Genomic DNA, 22,372 nt, shown 5'->3' with positions numbered 1-22,372 from the left:
CTAGATGTAGCCCCTGACCATGATGGCTACTGAACCAGTCATTGGGGATTGAATCATGGACCTGACTTCTTTTTAAAATCTCTTGTGTGAAAATATTTCACTATATTTCAAAGCATTTTCAATATTTAAACCATTTCAGTTTAAAAATTTCATTTGTTCCCCTCTTCTAGCATCCATTCTAAATATGTCTCTAGTCTACCTGTCAGTTTATACCCTTCAATACTGGCTTTTTGGATACTGGCCTATTTGCTGTGCCTCGAATACGCCAGTATAGTGCTGCCTCAGGGCCTTTGCATTTGCTCTGCTCTCTCCATACAGCCATCTTCCTCCAGATGTCCACATAGTTCCTTCCTTCTTACTAAGCAGGCTTTCCCTAAACTCCCTTGACAAACTGCACCCTTCTCCCTCACTGCTTCCACATTCTATTTCCTTTATTCATGCCATCCAACATATATACTTTACTTGTTTTCCTGTCTACATGCACTAGAATGTAAGTTCTATGAGGGTAGGGATTTTTGTCTGCTTTGCTCACACTTTGTCCTTAATGCTGAAAATAGTGACTGGCATGTAGGTGTCCAATAAAAATACTTATTGAGTGAATAACAGCAGAATCTGTTGCAAACTGCAGCCCTAAATAGGAATACCTTGTGTTTAATATAACTTTCATTCAGAAGACTTTTTTACTGTCATGACATTTCTTTGATATTCTTATTTTAGAGTCAGAAGAAAGGAACTTTAGGGTTACCCCACCCCTGTTCAATAATAAACTTCTAGGTCACAATAGTTGCAAACTGAAATGCCATCAGGATTTAGGCAGTTAGATAAATGCGTGAAGTGCCATTAAGGAGTGACAAATAGTTGAGTTCATGTGCTCGTCTACTTAAAGACATTCAGATTCGAAAAACAAATGTAAACATAGCCCTGTTGGAAGAAAACCTGTCTACCTGTGGTTTCAAAGGCCCACTTTGGCTATTAGTTTGTGGTCAGTAGGACCATGAAGACATTTTCTAAGTCATGCTGCTTTTTCTACCTCTTTCCAACTATAAACTCAGGCTTGGGTATGTGCCTAATTCCACATCAGGACAGGAATATTCAACTGATCAAATCTAATTACATTTGCTTCCCAACTAAATTGTATATCACCTTCCCCTCTTGCGAGGGAAACGGCCCCTCTTGGGTCCTTGGGAGCTGATTATTGCAAACCTAATTGATTTGCAGCATTTCATTAATAAAGTTAACTAAAACTAATTATACATATTGAATAAGAGTTTCCTGTGAAATGAATTATTCTATTTAGCTTAAGGGTTCTTTTTTTTTTTTTTTTTTTGCGGTATGTGGGCCTCTCACTGTCGTGGCCTCTCCCGTTGCAGAGCACAGGCTCCGGACGCGCAGGCTCAGCAGCCATGGCTCATGGGCCCAGCCGCTCCGCGGCATGTGGGATCTTCCCAGACAGGGGCATGAACCCGTGTCCTCCGCATCAGCAGGCGGACTCTCAACCACTGCGCCACCAGGGAAGCCCCAAGGGTTCTTAATTGTTAGAATAAATTGCTGAGAAGGATTGCAGCATTACTTTCTCTTGAGATATATGTGTGTGTGTGTGTGTGTGTGTGTGTGTGTGTGTGTGTGTGTGTGTGTGTGTGTGTGTCAACCAATATGGATTGATGGATGTTTACACCATAGAAACTGATAAAAGAAAAAAAATTAAATATGAAGGTTAAAGATATCAAAACATACTCCTAAGAAGATAAAAATCACAAAATAGATTACACATAGATCTCTTCATTTTAAGATGTCAAATTAGATCTGTTACATTTGTCATATAAAGGAAACTGAAGTCAATTATTAAATTTATTGACATTTATTACTTTATTCATAGTAAATTTTTCCTTCACTTAATTGGTTCATATTGTATTTCTCACTCTTTAATTCAGATGCTATGTGTCTAGTTCATTGATCTAGTTAAATCAACATTTTAGCAGAAATCCAGAGGGAGCCTACACTAACTACTTCAAATGCCCCAAACCAAGCAGATGCATTGTGGGCCAGTACTTCTCACAGGGCCATTTCCAACATTCCCTATTTGTTCAGTTGTGTATAGATAAATATGTTCTATGTAAAATGAAGATGAGCATTCATTAATGGTTTAGAATTGAATAAAATATGGCTGGGCCATTAGTGTTACAGAATAAACTTCTATATTACATAAGAAGCTATGGTCATCAATGACTCAAATTTGCATTGCTTTCACACTGCCGAAGCAGGTTGGATTTCCTTCTCTGCATTGTTAAGGAAGATACTGAGTTGGTTTATCCTCCTGCTCTGTACACTGACCGCACTGGAGGGACCAAGAGGCAGCAAAATGCCCATCGTGTTCTTGTTCGTTGGCCTGGAGCATCACTGAGGAGCCAGGGTTCAGACTCTAGGTCAAAAGACAGCCTTACCCACTGCTTGGTTTTATCTACAGTGGCTTTGTTTGCTTTTTATGGTGGCCCATGCCGTGTGCAGAAGTATTTTGGCTTCGCCTGGATAAGAGGAGAAGGAAGTCTGCTCCTGATTGGATTTTGGACTTGCGGTATGACATTGCTCCTGTTGTCTCACGGATGCCCAGGGAGAGTCCAGTATTTTGTTCCAAATCTGGAAAGATGCCAAAGACCTAGTTCCAGATAACTGGTTACCTTCTGCCAGGTCTGCACTGTACTATTACATTTCTGAGATATCTTAGATCTTCTTAGAATTAAAAAAAAAATGACTCCTGTATATCCAAATCATCTCAAGATTCTTAAAAGGAATGACTAGCTAGTTGAAGGGAGAGGAGGACAGCACTTTTGGTACTAGTGAAAAGTTCTTCCTGCCGGCAAAACAGAACCTCTAAATTTAGAGGCTAATTCTCTGAGCTCTTTTAATCGTTAAAAGTATTAATAGTTGTATGTTGAGCATATCTAGCTATATTATTTAAACCTAGGAACAATGTTACTGTAGATAAACTGTGTGAATAACAGGTTACTTGGAGTAAACCTGTTATTCTATAAAGAAAGCTATTTTTTGGTTTATTGAAGAAAAAAAAAAGCCCCACAAGTGGCTAACCTTTACTTTGCCTTTTTTTCATTGGTAAGACTCGGATTCATATTTAACAGTTCCAAACTGGGTCCAAACTTCTATTATTTATGCTTTCACTGCAAAATGATACTATTAAATCTGTAAAGGGAATATTGGCTGGATATTTATATGCCTTTTTCACAGCTAGTTATATAGCTATCTCAAATCCTTGATACTTCAGTAACTCAAAGATAAACTTGTTTTTAATTTCTTGCCTTGTGTAATGCACAGCCGTTAGTCCAGGAACCAAATTTAATTGAATTACTAGGTATAAGTGACTGGAAAGTAATTGAGACTGATGTTAAATAACAGGATCGTATTAGTGGAAAAATCGTGACTAAGAAGTTTAAGAATACACTGTAAAAGGGGGTGATTATATTAATTAAAATGATAAACAAAATATTGTTATCTGTGATACATACAATTTTGAAATCAAAATACTACACATTTCCATAAAAAAAGATAAAAAGAAATAAATGATCTAATAGTTATTTTGCTTGGCTCTCCAATTGCTGAAAAAATGTAAATCAACTTTAGTTTAAAGTCAGTATCATTGAGACACATCTATCATTGTAGGAAAAATAAAATCTTACAGAATATCAACAATAAAGAAAAAATATTGGCCTTAAAAATGATCCTACATCTTTTCTAGTTTTTTCTTACTTGGAGATGTCAATGATTCAGGTAAAAAAGCCAACAACCATGTATTAGCTCAACATAATTGTGTGTACCACTTTTCACAATTTTTAAGGAAATGAAAACCTCTAACTTTAGAAGAGTACATAAAATATTTAAATAAATATTTAAGTAAAACATTTAATTCCACATATTTTAACAGTCAAATAAATAGGAAAAAGGAAAAGGGGCTTGTGAGAACTAACTATACACCAGATAACCTACAACTGAGAAAACTGGAATTTAAAAAATATTTTAAAATTTCCAAATAAGTATAAAAGAGCACAAAACTTTCTTGCCAAGTAGCAGTGGAAGTCCACTGCATTATTAATAGTTTGTTTATGATAGTATTGTCTAATAGAACTTTCCATAGTGATAGAAATGTTCTATATCTGTGCCATTCAATACAGTAGCCACTAACTACATGTGTCTATTGAGAACTTGAAATGTGGCTAGTACAACTGAGGAACTCGGTTTTTAATTTCATTTGTTATAATTAATTTAAATAGCCACATGGGGCAAATGGTTACCAAAGATTTTAAGCTACTGAACATGTTCTTTATTCTATGTCCGAACCAGGTTTTCCCATTTTTCATAAGTAGATTTCAACCTAAATATTTTTGGTTCAATAAAACAAGCTCTGAAATGCTGTTTACACATTACTGGTTTAAATCAATAAGAGATCAAAGTTCTGTAGTTGTAAGTTGGTGAAAGTTTTAAAGTGACAATACAAAGTTCAGAAGGCCCTTGGAAAACACTTTTTGTATTTCAATATAGTGACCATGGATTGGGATGGGGCCTTGAAGATTCTTTCACAGGAAACCAAAGGCAAAGTTGCTAGGTAGTGGCAGAATTGGTATGGCATTAGTTCTTTAACAACAAAAAAAAAAGTCTTAGAATTAAGTATGTTTTGCTCATTCATTTGAACCTTAAAGTTTTGAAAAAGTTTAAAATTTTACACAATGTTTTTGTTCAGTGTTTTCTTATTTGTAAGCAAAATGTCACAGTTATTTGGAAAATTTTGCTACAAATATGGGAATGTTAATCAGAAACCGATGGGGCTTCCAAAATACAGGAGAAGAGAGGATGGTCTAAGAATCATTTCCAGTAGGAGCCCCCCATATTGCTGTCCCGATTCTTCTGCCCTAAGGCTGATGGGGTGTTACAGACAAAGAGTTCCTTCTGATCCGTACTCTTAGGATGCAAAAGAAAGCTTCCTGCCTTGGTGTCTTCCTAACTGATTCAATAGATTTTAATGTACGTTTTCCAGAGCTGGATTTTTGCTGAAAACATGCACAGCTCAGCTTCCTAGGTTTAACTACACCTCACAAAAAAACCCCTAAAGATTTCCAGTGGCAGAACTCTGTAGAATGTTACTAGTTTTGTCTCCAAGATTAAAGCGGTCCTAAATAGTTTCCTAACACCACTGTGGAGTGCCTTCCAGCAAGTGTTTCCTACTTGTCAATCAAAAAGACTAGTCGCCTCTGACATATGTAACCCACCACCTATCTTATCTACCTTCTACTCTGATAAAATGCAATCGCAACATATTCAGAATGGGACAAGCTACTCTTTTCCTTCTCCTTGGAGGAACTAGGGAGTGTCTCCCCTGTTAGTTTGGGAAGCTGAGGGCTTGTTCTTTGAGCTGAATTTACATCAGGAGAAAAAAGTCCTGCTAGCTGGGTAAATCCAGGAGTCTTTTTATGAAAAATATCATTCAGGCCTATGTGATAGGAGTTGGACCAACAGAGCAGTCTCTAGCTGCCCTCTGAGGTTCTGAGTGTAATGCCCCGCCGTGTGACTGCACAGGACTCACATCTACCAGGGGGCTAACCTGCATGGGAATTAAAGGGTACCTCTATATCCAATTTCAGAGCCCCTTTTCCTATATCTTACTGGAGTAAGGGAGACTTTTGTAAGAATAAGACTCTGAGACATTTGGGTTTTCTGAAGGTGAGCAGGTAGTTTCAAGGTTTATGGTGTTTAGACATATGCCCGCCTCTAGAAGTGAGTGCTGGGGCATCACAGAGCCCCGATTCCCCATTTGGTGGCCGATGAGAGAGCACAGTCATTTTCCTCCTGGCCCTACTAAAGCCCTACGTAGCATGGAACGCACTGCTCAGAGCAATCGCCTATGACCATGAGGAGATCCTCGCCAAGGGTTTGCACATCTCTCACATGGTTTATCATCAATACATGAATATCTTGGTAATTCTGAGACTGTTTATATTGAAAATCATATTAATATATATGTTCTTAAGCTGTATATTGGAAGGGATGGGGTAAGACTGGAACTTCATTCTTTTCTGCCACCTCTGTTTCTGTCACCTGACAATGGCATATGTGACTTTTTGTGCTACCTTCACTGTTGACACGTTAGAGAAAACTACTGACAGACACAGCATTATAGGTGTAAGACATTTACCTGGATGCAGACCTTCTGGGATGGCTTCAGTGGCTTATTCAGATAAAACCTCAGCCATTTTAGACCAATTTATCATGTATTAAATCTGGAAAGAAAAAAAAGATTAATGAGATTCACTGAATATGGTCAGATTTTAATTTTCTAATTTATAAAATAAGCATTAACACTACATCTTAAGAAAGTTTTTGAAGGTAATGAAGCCATCTGGTTGACATCAAGAACATATTCTTCCTTATATAGACTAGGGCTCTGCTGAGTGGCTGACCTGGTCCTGTTCCTGCTTATAGTCGACATCTTCCCTCACACCCTTTTACATGAACGCTAGAGAAGGAGAAAAAGACTGTTTCTGGGTCAAAAACAGTGCAGTCTTCTAAGGCATTTCTGTAGACATAACTACTAAATATAAGAAATATCCTAATAGATTAGATTTTTACTTGTGAATTTACATTTAAACTTTGCTATGATTCTAGAGCTTATACAAGTGTTATTGTACCATAATTTTGAAAAAGAATCTTTTAAAAAGATGTTTTCAGTTTTAATCTTTCATTGCAGTAATAGATGCATGTGATATAAGTGTCAACTTACAGAAACATATAAAACAAAAGTACACGTCTCTTAACTCTGTCTCTCCAGATCCACTTCCCAGAGATACTTACTACTACTAGTTTCTTATGTACCCCTCTAGGAATTTAAAAAATGTATATACATGCATATAAATGTGTATATCCATGTTTTTTCATTTTATACATTATATGTTCTGTGCCTTGCTTCCTTTTTTTTTAAACTTAATAATATGCTAGCAGAACTTTCTACATCAGTATACATAAATCTAACTCATTCATCTTAATAGCTATATAGTATTCCATTCATTGCACTGAAATATGATAATTTATTTAACCAGCCCCTATTATGGGCTGTAAGGTTGTTTTTTTTTTTTCCAATTTCCCTTTTTGGATGCTTAAAAAAAAGCCCAATGATCATATTTATACATATGCATTTTTGTACTTATATGATTATATCATTAGAATAAGTTCCAAGTATAGTTGTTGATGCAAATTGTTTATACACTCTAAGTTTTTGAAAGATACTTACAAAATGTCCTCTATAAAGGTTACATGAATTTATGATACCAAAAATCTGGCTTGTATCAAATCTTAAATTTTTTTCTGTCTGATAAGTGAAAAGTATATGTTTGTTTTGGTTTGCATTATTTTAGTTATGAATGAGGTTGAGCTTCTTTTTGTTTTCTTATTTTTTGTAGTCATTTTTCTACTAGTTTGCCCAGTCTTGGCCTTTGCTCATTTTTCCATTGGGTTGTTCATTGTTTCTCATTTTAAAGAGCTCATGTTGAAAATGGGCGTTTTACATGTAATGTGTGGCAAATAGCTTTCCCAAGTTCTTGTTTATCTTTTGACTTTGTTTATGGTGCTTTTTAATATACAACCATTTCAATTTTTTTTAATGTAGCCAAATTCATCAATATTTTTCATTATAGATTTGGGGACTTTTTTAAGTAGGAAATTTTTTAAAGTTAAAGAGTTATTCAAGAAGACTGTGTAGAGGTTGCTTTTTTTTTTTTTAAACAACAATGTACACCAGCTTTACTATCACATTGTGATAACAGGAGATATAGGAGAATTTTGGCATTGGAAGTATCTATTTTTATCCCAATTTTTTGGTGATTTTGTTGTTATAGCAAAGATTTTCCCATTAGATGATTCTTCCTATAAAATACCACTCTGGTGTAAAATCTGTGGATTCTTGTAAGGCTCTAGTGTACCTTAGGGACAAAAAAAAAAACAGAGACAGGGCTGACTTGCCAGTATCATTCTCCAGAGGGTTAACAGTAGCGTCTACAATCTGAAATCTAGAGTGAGTTGGAAGGAAAGGAAAAGAAATTCCAAGATAAACAGCAAGTATGAAGTATAATAGAGGTTCATTATAGGAAATTTTGAAAGCCCATGCAAAAAAAAAAGGGGGAAAGAAAAAAGTCACCTTTGATCTTAGCCTTGATCTTAATAATCCTCAAAAGCATTTAAGATTTGTTATATATTTTTCCTAGTATTTTTTATCTGTTCCGCAAATATGCAGGCGTTTAAAAAATATATCAGTGATTTACTCACAAATCAGTGCTGATATAACTAAACTATTTTCATTAGAATACCAGTGACCCAAGTAAGACCTTAATGGCACCTTGACAGGAATCTATCAAACACATACACAGACACAGGCTCTCACTCGATTTATGTTTTATATGTTGCTATATTTACTTGTGATTATCTTTCCTTGTCACTAAATGTTTTAAAATATATAAAAATATATAATGACTATATAATGTTTCATCATATGGCTTAATGTAATGGGAATTTAAAAGAGTAGCTTTGTATTTCTCTCAAAAATCCATTCTGTTAACCCAGTAGATCAAACACTAGGACACATTCAGGAAATCAGTACGTAGGAATCACATCAGATTCTTTTCCATTCCTGATAAAGTGGCAGTAATTAACTGTGTGAAGGTTAAGTGCTGGAAGACATCATGGTACAGTGTGTTTTATGTGACATGACATCATTTGAATGGAAAGAGAATTAGATTATTAAAGCTGGGTTAATGGACCATTCTTGTTCTAGCGGCATCCCACATAATTCAGAAGCATGTAAGATGCACTTGAATTGTATAACAAGAAGAGTTTGGGTCAAAAAGTGAAGAAAAGTGTGTGTGATAATAAAATTGTAAATGAATGAAGTTTACTAGAAGAAATGCTGTGAGATTTTTTTTTTCAATTTATTTAGGAAAAAACCTGGTGCAGATTATATTCAGCCACAGTCACAGATATTTGGGGTTAGTGAGACAAGCGGGACTCTAAAGGGTCATAAGAGAATCACTAGGACGTTATCATTTATTAGCACTAAGAAACTCTGCCTGCTAACATGCAGGATGTCTCCTGGGCACGAGTTCCCTTGCTCCTTGGCTTTATGGCACCACTGGGTTGATTTCGCCCTCAGCCATAACTTACAAGGGAGACGCTGTACTGTTAGCACTGCCGGAAGTTCTCGATCTAAGCAGCAGCTGGTGAAATTCTGTCTCCTAAGGATGTCCCTTTATCACGGAGAAAATCATGGCTGCTCAGTCCCGTTGACACACCTCTCCACTCAAACATGATCACAGGGAGCCCAGACTCACCTCAATCTTTTTTTTTTTTTTTTTTTTTTTTTTCGGTACGCGGGCCTCTCACTGTTGTGGCCTCTCCCGTTGTGGAGCACAGGCTCCGGACGCGCAGGCTCAGCGGCCAGAGCTCACGGGCCCAGCCGCTCTGCGGCATGTGGGATCTTCCCCGACCGGGGCACGAACCCGTGTCCCCTGCATCGGCAGGCGGACTCTCAACCACTGCACCACCAGGGAAGCCCATCACCTCAAACTTTTGACCAACATCAGTGAGGCCCTGTCAAAGCAACAGACATTTGACCAGATCTAACTGACAACTCTCAATCTATATGCATTGGGAGAAATCTTTCAGAGACTAAATCATCTGGGGAGTCGTTGGCTTGAAATAAGTCACCCTTGTTTGCAGACTGACTGATTAGTAACTATATTCAGCTAAAGTTTTGTAAACTATGCCTATAGGTAAATAAGTGTTTATATTAAAAGCTGAAAGAGTGATATATAATTTGAGTTGGAAAGATGAACAGTTTATATATGTAGGAAATGGCTTGTTTAATTCAAGTACTTTAAAAAAAAAAAAGTTCATCAGAACACAAAACGGTAAGGAAAAAAAGTAAATTTCAGGTAAGTTATGGGAAAATAGAGATATCAAACCTTAAGTTTTAAATAATGGGCTATCATAGTTTTCATATTTTTTTCCCAACTAAAGAAGGAATTTCTAGAATTCTTCATTATTGCAGTTAAAGGTAAGATGACAGGCAAATGTTAACCAAAATGGAGGACATCTTGTTTTTTGCTATGAGGGAAACAGAACTTGATTTCCAGTTATAACTTTAAATAAATTATCAAATAATTAATTGGCCTTCAAAAGCAGGCAGCCTAGTGTAGAGCAGACAGTGTGGGTGGTGGCTCAGAGCACAGTAATCAACATTTGTGTTTAAATCTTGACTCTACCAGTTACCACATCTGGGTAAGTTACTTATCTCATTATTACTCAGTATCCCAATCTATAAGATGGGGATAAGGCAGTGACTATTATATAGGGATGTTGTGAGGATTAAATAAAACACAGTATTTAAAGGCTGAATATTGTTTGGCACATTGTATGTGCTCAATAAATGTTAGCTTTATTAAAATTGTTTATTAAAAAGCCAAGGAAAGAATCTCTAGGTAATCATTCTGAACAAGCCAGAGGTACTGTCCACTTGTGCTTCTCTAGCTTTAATGTGCATTTGAATCACGTGGGGATCTTGTTAAAATGCAGATTCTAATTCAGTGAGTCTGGGTGGGGTCTGAAAGTGTGCATTTCTAATAAGCTTCCAGGTGATGCCCATGATGCTAGTCTCTGGACCTGGACACTTGAGGTAATTATGGAAGATTGGTTCTAATTTGTAATAGATGTGGTGGTTCTCAATAGGGGGAAATGGGGAAAGGAGGAAAAAGGGAAGTGTAGACAATATGTACAGATTTAAAATGCTCCCCAGGTGATTGTCATATGCTTGCCTTACCTGCTCTCTAAAGCCTGAAGAACCACTGATTTGATATTTCAACCTTTTATTCTTTTTCATTTCTCCTTTTCATACTCTTTCCTCTACCTTGCCCTTGCCATTACAGCTTTAGACTAAAAAAATGGTATTAATACTTAGTTCCTCAATTAGTAAGACTACAGCATCAATTTTAAGTCATTTTATTGTGTGTAATAGGAAGTGGTTTCTCTCTAACATTTCTCTTCTACAATATAGGGATCTGAAAATGTATTTTATGTTTTCCATAGCTTTAGCCAAAAACAAACAGGCAAGAAAGTGACTTGTGGAGCATTTAGTAAGAGAATACAAGGATGCAATTGGGTGTGGTGCATACAATCAAAGGAGTTATAACCCCATGGGGAAAGGAAAGTTGTAGTGGTTATTATGGAAGTGGCTAGAACCAAACAATGTAACCACATTAGACATTCCACCTAGTCTGAAAGGTAGGAGGGAGGAGGGTTGTTTCTAAATGGCTTCCCACCCCAGCGGCATTGAGATGATTAGAGAGACCCATATCTAAATATGTACTTAGCTTGACCAACATCTCTCTAGGGCAAAGACCATTTTTATACTTTGGTGTGTCCTCAGGGCCTAGTATCACTCAGATCCATTGAATTCCCTCTAAGTATCTTCTACTACTGTTGATATATTTCGTAGATATAATTCTTCATTTTCCAAGGTAGATAAGAGGAGCTCTGATTAATATAAAATGGGAAATAGCCAAAGAAAACTTAGAGGGGAAATTAGCAATCATTAACTCTCTTTAAAAGTGCAGAACCAAATGTGTATTCTCTACTATTCTTAGTCTGAAGTTCACTAGTCAAAGTACTTTAATTCATTGATCTAAATGAGATTTTAACATCATTTGAAGAACAAAGCAGCGTGTATGTATATAAAATGAACAAGAAATCCCATAAAAGTTGACCCAAACTGAATGATTATTAATTCTATGATTTTAAGTTTTAAGGACACCTAGAATTGGGACTTGGAATGTGAAGGCACAATGAGATTATGAAAAATAAAGCATGTCTATTTCTTACCCATTTTTCCAACTTGTGTTAGAAAAGTAATTAAATACGAGATTGGCAACACAATTTAAAATATTTTTGAGTATGGGAAGAAAAATCAAACCATAATGGGCAGATTCTAGACACTTATTTCTACTTAAGACATTTAGATGATACACCTATTTAGGAACCAGACAAACAAAAATAAACTCTTCTAAATTGAGCTATAAAAATAATGTACCAATAGTATAAAGCAACTGTACAGCATTTACAGTATATAGTGCATTCTTCGTTAGTAAAATATTTTGAAAGAAATTTTGGTTTTCATATTCAAGGGAATTTTTTTCCCTCTGTGATCATCTACTATCAAGAGAAAGAATCAAAATCAGATAGAAAAACTTTCAATGTTAATACAACCACAGTTAAGATTCACTTATCATTTTTATGATTGTTATAGATATATATTTCATTTTCTAATCATCAAATTTGTCATTAACTACCAACGAACAAAACATCTGGCAAATTTATAGCTCTTTAGATAATTTTTTTGCTGTGATTTATTTTAGATGTATTTTAGAGCTTTAATAGGATAATGGTAGTCATTTGCCACATCATTTGAATAGTACCTTAAATCCCTATAGATACTCCTAGATTTAAGATGGCTTTGTGTATTAAGCCACTGAAAAGTTGAGTCTTAGTAGCTAAAATTCATATCATGATGAAGAATAGAAAATGTAAAGTGATAGCTAAATTAAGGCTGGAAATGGAACAAAATTTACTCTTGCTTATGGGAGCTTTAGCATACTGTTTTAATAAACACTTACATGAAGAGAAACACATGTAATCCAATGACTTCAGGCAATTTTGAAAGAGAAAGCTTATAAGCATTTTGAAGAAAATAATAGTACGTTCCAGTGGTGATGAGTTGGAAAGCTGATTTTTCCAATTTGCTAGATAACATGGGAGAAGAGTGTTCCTAACCCAGCCTTGGATACTTTGTCATATTTTGTTGCTCTGGCTCTATATTTGTTTATTGCCACAGGCTGTCTTCAAGACAGCTTTTTAATTTTCACAACACTTGGATTTACATCAAACTTCTAAATAAATTTCTTAATTTGCTAGCCCACTTGGGAGAATCTCTGGCATTGCTCAGTCATGACTGAGCAGGAAAAGGACCAAGTAAACTAGTCGGCTTGGGGCTGAAGACCAGGAGCCTGTGTCAGGCAGCGAAAACATCTAAGTGTGATGGGACTTGATCTTGGTCCCTGTAACAAACTTGAGAGCAAAATACAGCAACTATCAGCTGCATGAAAAGGACAGTGTGACAGCACAGATAAAACTATGGGAGACGTGCACCACGCATTTTAACTGTGAGTTTCAAACTCCTTCTCAGCTAAGTATTTTACCTGGGCTTTGGGTAAGGAGCAGATTAAATTTTCTTTCATTATTTTCCCTCTAGCATAGGGCAAGCAATTAGTCATAGTAACAACAACAACAGTTATAAACAGCAGCAGCAGCAGCAGTAAAATCACCCCAAATTATATACAGGTGTACCCACACAGTTCTTACCCAAAGTAGGAAAAGAAAAAACGAAGAAGTAAGAAACCTGAACAATTCACAAAGTCACAATTTGAACACTGAAGCAGGGTGAGAGAGTGATAGGAGAGATTGAAGCTCAGAGCTCTTGGGATGCAGAGCGTTGCCAAAGCAACAGTGACTGAAAGACACTTTATAAAACTCAAGGAAGACAAGTCTTCCTTTGGCATCAGTGGAAGAAAACCAGTTTTCTTCCGAGCTGGATGATGGAGCAGTTTATTCAGTTTAAGATCAAAGAAGAACTGAGCTAGAAATCAAGGCCTCATGATGGGCACAAAGAACAATGAAGTCAGGGGGAAAAAAGGGAGAAAAAGAGTAGATAACAGACTTGACACTAACAATCATGAAACTTTAACAAATGTTGAGATCTAGCAACTTGGGGCCACTCCCTGAGCCTTAAGCCAGGTTGTAGGAATTGCCAACTCTAATTTGGGGGATGGACACTTGGACCTAATGACTTTCCAGACAATTTACCAGGAGAGCTATTTAGACAGTTTTGAGGACCACAGACATGGGCTATAAAAGGGTAATTATTTTAGGCTTTTATTTTTTTTAAGCAATAACTAGGAAACAAAAGGAATCAAGGAATTTTATCACTGGAGGGAAACTTACAGGCGGGGGCTTGAGGTTCAGAGTTGTGAAATAACTCTAACAGCACATGGCCAGTTAAGTGGGAGTCTCCGTTCCCAGCTCTCTGTGCTTCCCTGCTCCTGCACTGTCTTCCAAAAGGGTGGTGGACTCCACCACAGCCTGAGGAAAGATTATCCACACGGTGGGGCCTTTAGAGCTAGGGAAACACTGCAGGGGACAAGGGAAACAGATTCCTTTTTTGAGAAGACTTATAAAGGTGTTACTGCTTATGCTAAGGAGAATAAACCGTGGAGACCCAGGATCCTTGGGTGGTAACTACCAAGAGAATCATGGTGGGGATGAGGCACCTTTAAGAGGAGATACAAGTTGCTCAAAAAAGTTATAAAACAGAGAAGCAGGGCGCCAGATTTCCTCCCTGCCTCATTGTTACTTTCTCCTCCAGGAATGACACTGGGAGTAAACGCAGCAGGTCGAAAATGTGATCCCAGCGGAAAGTGAGCACCCAAACGTTCACCAGGAAGAGAGGGCTCCAGAGGGCCACTAGTGAGTGTTTGATTCTTAATGAAGCCATCAGCAAACAAAGATTAGGTACAGAGGCCCCAGATGGGTTCAATAGCCAGGTCTCTAATGGGCGCCCAAAGTCAGGGCAGGAGATGCTTCTGGAGACGAAGCATCTGGCACTTTGGAGAGATTGGGCTGGATATTTAAGAGAATTGGAGAATGGGGTGCTAGGTAGAGAGGTGGATGAAGGGAAGGGGCCAGCAAGACGTTCTGTTCAGTCTTGGAAGCAGAAGAGCTTCTCCTAGAATCCCCCTCAGTTACAAACGTGCCCTGGCCAAAGCTGTGGGGATTGGGGTGTGGAGAAGCCCCGGGTTTTCCCCTCCCCAATTAATTCGATGTGGGCACGGCATCCTGTGCCAAGGACCCACCGATATGGTTTGCAGAGAGGGGTATGGGGGAGGTGAGCTGTGTTGGTGCGAGGCCTGGGAAGGCAGGGGACGGACGCTCAACTTCACTTTTAGAAGTGGCACAACTTTTAAATGGACGCCCCGCGGAGTCATACACATACAGGTCACATTTAAAAGACAAGAGTTAGCTAAAAGCGTGGGGAAGAAACTTTACTTGGCTGCATCCCATTTCTGCAGATTCCTTGCTTGTACTCGATAGAGTTGTGTCAAATCGGAATGAAATTTCTGGGGCATGCGGCAAACAAGCTCAAATTGTTTCTTCCCAACTCAGACGCCCCTCCTCTGATTTGGGGAAGGGCCTCCAGCTCGGGGTGGGCGCCGGTTGGAACTAAGCTCGCTCTCGTCTTCGTCCCCGGGAGCCTCCCGGCACAGCGCCCGCAGTTCACACCTCGGCAGGAAACTGACTACCCTCGCCCCCAGCCCCCAAGCCTGGCAGGGCAGTCCGCGCCACTCACCGCCACTCGGGACGCTGCGCCCACGTCCGGCCGAGCTGGTGGCGCTGGTGCGGGGTGCGACCTCACTCTCGGGGTCCGCTCGGGTTCCTCCCCGTGGATCGCCGCCTCGGGCCGGCAGAGCTGCTAGTCTTGCGTCCGCCCAGGCGCTCAGTCGCCCACTGCCTGGGGCCCTTGGCTGACAGGCGCTGGAATCATTCACTACGAAGGCAGCTACAAATTTATAGCGAGGGGCGTTGCTGCTTCGAGGGTTCCAGGGGCGAGGCTGTGTTTTGAACTCCCTCCTCCTCCGCCCCGCCCGGGAGACCCTCTCGGCCCAACCCCCTTTCCTCTCCAGATGCTGACGGAAGCGGGATGATGCCACAGTCACCCCACTGTCACTTATTAGATCTGAGTACCAGGCCCAGAGCCCGGCATCGGGGGAAGGAGTGGAGAAATGGAAGAGAGCAGCGGTTGCAGGAGCAGCTTTTCACACCGAGATCATTCCTCTACTTTTTTTTTTTTTTAAACTTGGGAAACTTCTAAGGACTAATTAGGGGACTTCTTTCTCTTCCCTGGGAGTAACTCAAACTTTGACAATACCATTGTGGATCATAGATCCATAGATTAATCTCAGGGTTGTTACAGAGTGAATGGGTGGACATTCATTTCCTCCTATCGGACATGCTATTGGAGTTACATTTTTTTTTAAAATGTAAAAATAGAAAAAGTTAAAAAACAAAGTATGACCAAATATTTAAGGAAGAATTAATATAAATTCTTCCAAAAAAACAAAGGAGGAAGTATCACTTTCCAACACACACTATGAAGCCAGTATCACCCTTATTCCAAAACCAGATGAGATGTCAGGAGAAAAGAAAACTACAAATCTTCCATATGAGTGTAGATAAAAATTCTCAGCAAAATATTAACAAATCAAATCCAGTAACATATTAAAAGGATAATACACTATGACCAAGTGAGATTTATCCAAGTAATGCAAGATTAGTTTACCAAAAATCAATTGATGTAATATACCATATTCATAAAGGACAAAACCCACAGGATCATCTTAATAAATCAGAAAAGGATTTGACAAAATCTGACACTTTTTCATGATAAAATCATTCAGCAAACTAGGAATAGAAAGGAACTTCTTCAAACTGTGAAGTCTATCTATGAAAACTCACTAACATCATACTTAATGTTGAAAGATAATGTGTTTGCATCTAAGATCAGGAAAAAGACAAAGTTATTTGCTTTCAACGCATCTATCAAACATTGTACTAGAGGTTCTAGCTGGGGCAATTGGGCAAGAAAAAGAAATGAAAGGCATCCAGATTAGAAAGGAAGTGAAACTATTTTTATGTGCAGATGACATGATCTTGTATTTAGAAAATCCTGAGAAATCAATAAAAAGCTATTAGCGCTAATAAATGAGTTCAGAAAGTCTTCATGATACAAGAAGAGTATACAAAATCAGTTGTATTTCTATACATCAGCAATGAGCAATCCAAAAATGAAATTAAGAAAAAACTGCATTTACCATAGATCAAAAATATTAAAATACTTGGGAATAAATTTAACAAAAGGGTGCAAAACTTGTACTCTGACAACAGAAGACATTGTTGAAAGAAATTAAGTTAGACCTAAACAAATGGAATGACATTCCATGTTCATGGATTGGAAGATTTAGTATTTAGTATTGCAATAATCTCCAAGTATTATACAGAGCAAACACAGTCCGTATCAAAATCCCAACAAGCTGCTTTTGAAAAAATTAACAAGGTGATCCTAAAATTCATGTGGAAGTGCAAGGGACCCAGAAGAGCCAAAACAGTCTTGAAAAAGAACAAAGTTGGAAGACTTGCCTCATAGTATCAGATATTTGGAATCATTTATCACAAGACTTTGTGTAGAAAAGCCAAAAGTAGGTGACAAATTCCAGAGTCTGTGAGTGATATTAGGAAATGCTCCTGTGATTATTATTTAAGAATCAGGAGAGTTTTATATTTTTAAACCTATTTAGTGCTAGAAATCATTAACCATAGTCACACCTGTACTAAATTTCACCTTGATTTTAGAAATGATAATAGTTTTGAAGACTGGAAGTTTGTTACAAAGTCAGTTGTTTTGGGTGAAATTTCTCAAAAGGGTGGGGTTCATTCCTTGGGATGTTACATCATCAGACACAATCAGATGAGGACAAGTTTCCAAGAAATTAATGGCATCATTATTATTGTGTTGAATCAGCTGAGTAATAGTATGGTTTCAACGCCCAACACTTAAGCTGAACTCAGCTTTGCTGCTTGTTAGCCTCATACCCAAATTTACCCTCTGATATGGATTTTTTAATATATAGGGTAATAATGTTCTCTACACTCTTGTCAGGATTAAGGGAAAGAGCATATATATATATATATGTAAAAGCTTCAGGTACTGTGCCTGGTACATAGTAAAGTGCTTAGTAATTGGCAGTCATTTTTAGTGAGGAACTGGCAGTTTTCCATACTGGTCAGGGATGTATTGGCTTTTTGATGCTTTGAAAAAAGAGATAAACTCCTTGATATCTTTCTAAGGATTAAATTTGTCTCTGGTACTTAAAATTTGAAATTTTGATATAAATGAAGTCTTCTGATACAGCGGACCAAGGTGTAGGCTTTTTTTCTCTCTTTCCTCTCTGTATGCGTCATGTGAGGCAGAATCAGAGTGAGCCATCACCATGAAGCTGGAAGTGGGAACACAGAAGGAAAGGGCAGTGGGCTGTTGAAATGCTAGGTGAGCAAAGGCGGAATGCAGAGCCTCACTGCTGCTGAGGCCAGGGCTTGGCTCATGTCGGATTCTAGATCATCTAAGAAAGACTCAACTCTGAATATCAGTCTGGAATAAAAATTTGACAGGACATGCAAAAGAAGTGCAGTGCCCAATAAACATGAAACAAATGTTTAGTCTTCAAAGTAAGAAAAATGAAATTTAAAGCAACAAGGTGCAATTTTTCACCTATAATATCACCAGAGAGTAAAGAAAAAAGATAACACCGGAATTCAATTTTTGCAAGGTAGTAGGTAAGTTGGTACTCTCAGAAGCAGAAAAAAGTATATATTTGATACTGTAGGATTGTTGCGTACCATCATCAACCAGGAATTTATTCTAAGTAATAATCGTGGATATATTCAAAGCTTTATGTACAAGGATGTTATTTACATTGTTAAGCATGATAGTACATAATTGGAAAAAATCTTAATGTCCCCTAAATAAAGGGTTAGTTAAATAAATTATGGCACATCTAGAATAGAACTTAGCCATTGAAAGTAATGCGCAAGGATATTTAGTGATATAGAAAATATTCATGGCATGTAAATTAGTGAAAATCAGCTTATTGAACAATATGTACACTATTATCCAAATTAACTAAAACATACACACACACATACACACACATGTATACACACACATTCACATGCATATGCGTAGAAAAAAAATTAGATGTATATTCACCAAAATGTATACAGTGGTTTCTTCTGAATGAAGAATGTTGGGGCTTCACTGGTGGCGCAGTGGTTGAGAGTCCGCCTGCTGATGCAGGGGACATGGGTTCTTGCCCCGGTCCGGGAAGATCCCACGTGTCGTGGAGCAGCTAGGCCCGTGAGCCATGGCTGCTGTGCCTGCGTGTCTGGAGCCTGTGCTCCGCAACGGGAGAGGCCACAACAGTGAGAGGCCCGCGTACGCAAAAAAAAAAAAAGAATGTAGTGATTATGGATACTTTTAAATTATATTTTATTTTTATGTTTGTCTGTATTATCCAAATTTTACATAACAATTAAATCACCATTAAAAAGTTAGCAGAATGAACAAGAAGGCGGGGAACTTAGCACAGGAACTGTTTGGAGATCAAGGAACATCAGGGGGCACCATTTGTGGACAGTTTTTGCTGACACTAAACTTGAAGTCCCCATGGCTTCAACACTGTGAGTGCACCTATACCTGTACTGTTTTTGAATATATAAAGTAGCATGATTTTATGGGAAGATATGTTAACTAGGAATTCAGAGACCGGAGCCCATTTTCCATTATCTCTAGAGACATCAGTGGAGCTTGGCCAAGACAGCTGACATCTAGATCTTTCCTTAAAATAAGGGTTTTCCAATATCCTGTTTACTAGCTGTGTGAATTTGGGCAAGTTATTTAATCTCCTATCTTTTAGCTTACTTATCAGCTAAATGTGGATATGAATAGCACTTAATTCAGTGTAGGTGAGGGTTAAACTAATTAATGTAAAGCAAACAGAACAGTGTCTGGTCTGTAGTTAGTACTCAATACATTTTATCTTTTTTTTAAAAAAAATTAACCCTAATAATTCTACATATGTATGATGTCAAAATATTCAAATACAGTCACTATTCTAAGAAATGCTTTTAATAAGACAGGGATTTTCTTACTCAATATACTTTACCAAAATTGGTATCCCTGCTTTAAATAGTTTTACAGGAATATAAAGAGATGAATATGACAACCAAACAACAATTGTCGAGCATTCTTGACTGGGGCATGTACATCGCCTCATTAAGTGTAACTGAGTTTTACAATGCCATGTATTATAATGAGGGCCTATATCTCAGGTGATTTATTTCAGTTGTCCATATAGTATACTGCAGAAACTAATATGTAGAGTGAATAAACAGCTGCTTTACCCCTCTTATTTTCTGTCTTACAAACCTAACTGATTTTTAAAAAACAGTTCTAAACTTCATAGATCATTAATCAGACAGGATTTCTACTATTTCTTATCACCCCATTTATAAAGATGGAGAATGAATATTTGCAAGGTTCTGTAACTCACCAGAGCATAAGGATATTATTCAATAGATATTGTCCAATAAGCTGGTGAATGTGATAAAATTTGTAGAGGCTTGGAAGACTCTAAAAGAATAAAACATTTATTCAAGTTATATTTTGCTTTAACTATGAGTTATATATTTTAATATTACTTCAATGCTTATGAGGAAAGAGGAGAAAACTAGTAGGAATAAAGCTATTGTTAACGATAGAAATGAAGTCAGATGTAGTAAATGAAGATGGGTCAATTTCATAGAGAATTAATTTCACTTTCTAAAAAAAGCAAGGTTACTGTATTCACCAATAAAATGTTGATAGATAATAGGAAAGAATGAAACATTTTATTTACCACACAAATATAATTCCCAACTGGAAAGTTGTAATATGTGAGTGTTTCAAATCTGTGAACATCATTGTTAATAAACATTGAATAAATACATCATGCTCTATATAGGGACTGATATACTAAGAGTTGTATAATTTCATAAACATTTAACTTTAAGAGAAGGAAGTTTTATATGGTAAATGCTAAAAAATGGAGGTGCTGAGAAATAAAGTATCTGGGAAGAACAAGGGTAGGTATTTAGGATGGCAAAGGGGTATATTTTGACCCATATAAAGAACTCAGCCGACTTTCAGATTAAAAAGTCTAGAAAAATGGGTGACATTTGCAAAATTGTGTTTGAATTTAACTGGCTGAGGAAAGATAAGGAGATGAGGTTGTCCCAGTTTTATTTAAATTCCCATTGTCTTCAGAATACAATTCAAATATTTTCCACCATATTTCTTATTTTGGTTCAATTTTGGTGGGTGGTCCCTTCTTTACTGTCAAGTAGTTCATTCACACAATCATGCTGGCAGTCCTTTACTCACTACAGAGGTCATGATAACAAGCTGTCCACTTTGGCTGACGCTTCTCTGGCACCTGGCCACCTTGAGAACACCCCTGCTGGCTGAGGGCAGACTCCTGCCCTGCTGATTGAGCTGCGTGATTCCTGGTCCAGGCAGAAGGCTCCTCCCTGATCAGTGAAAGGCATGTCTTTGACAGAGGGGAGATGTTTATAGCTGATCTGAGCTCCTTTGGTTAGAGGCAACTAATGTATAAAGCTTCTCCTGGCCCATTTAGAATCTTCAGGTTAACCCTGCAGTCCAAATACTTCCTTATACATAAGTAAATTATGTTTAAAAAAGTCAAACTGTCTACACTCACATGCAACCCCTTGATTGCTAACAGCTGTCATCTTGTCAGGATTTCATCTACACTAGTTTTCATGCTGGAGGCATTCACGAAGTCGTCCATATTTGGCTGGCTTGCAAACCACTTATAAGCAAGGTTTGATCAATTGTTTTTTGGGAGATGAAGTGTGAATGTTGAAGTAATGCCACTGGTAATCCTGTGCATCATTTGGAGTTCAGTGGTGGGGGCGTGGTTGAGTTAAAGAGATCTTCTGAACAGCAAGTTTTTTAAATTAAGTGCTGTCTTTTCTAATATATCAGTCAAAAGTTAATTTTATACTAATTCTTATAGGATTATTTTAATTGAAACCAGTTTTTCACGTGGCTATTGGTATAATTTTAAATAGACAAATTCAGGTTTCTTTGGCTGACTCTGCTTGTAGTCACTTTCTGTTTGGTTTTGTATTCCACGATCTTTCTACATGAACTCATGCTGCCAGTTGCTCATTAAATTGTTCTAGCCTAAGTACTTCCTGATCAATTTTATTATTATTTGTTCTTTTCTTTCCCAGTATTGATGTTAACTTCTTGGTAATTTCCTGGATCTCCCCTTTGGCACATCTTAAAGATTAGAATAGTTATTATTATAATTGTTTTCTTGAATCTTTTGCAGCCCATCCATCATTTTCTATTTTCTGCATTGTTTATGACTTGAAGGTTTACAGGCTGTACATACATTATTCATATAAAGCAAATATCTTATTGTGAGGATAATATTCTCAAATATTTCTTAGCAAAGAGATTTCTATTTCACTAAAATATACTTCAAACACACTAAAATAAGAAACAATTTAGAGGATAAAATAAGCATTAACAACTAAGTAT

The 22,372-nt window shown here is 37.4% G+C and overlaps 1 protein-coding gene across 1 annotated transcript in view; it reads right to left on the bottom strand.

Annotated features, from left to right (window-relative positions):
- Positions 1-15,725, bottom strand: part of AGTR1 (angiotensin II receptor type 1) — a 44,931-nt gene extending 29,206 nt beyond the window's left edge. Inside the window, exons 1-2 of the mRNA XM_060011392.1 lie at positions 15,500-15,725; positions 6,197-6,281 (exon numbers count right to left, since the gene is read on the bottom strand). The gene's annotated coding sequence lies outside the window, so the exon portion shown is untranslated. The remainder of the gene's footprint in view (positions 1-6,196; positions 6,282-15,499) is intronic.
- Positions 15,726-22,372: the final 6,647 nt, after the last annotated feature.

The sequence above is a fragment of the Delphinus delphis genome, chromosome 4 (genome assembly GCF_949987515.2).
Source record: "Delphinus delphis chromosome 4, mDelDel1.2, whole genome shotgun sequence".
In the NCBI taxonomy this organism is placed as follows: domain Eukaryota; kingdom Metazoa; phylum Chordata; class Mammalia; order Artiodactyla; family Delphinidae; genus Delphinus; species Delphinus delphis.
Note: the sequence above shows the minus strand (reverse complement) of the source record. Positions and strands in the feature narration are given on the sequence as shown.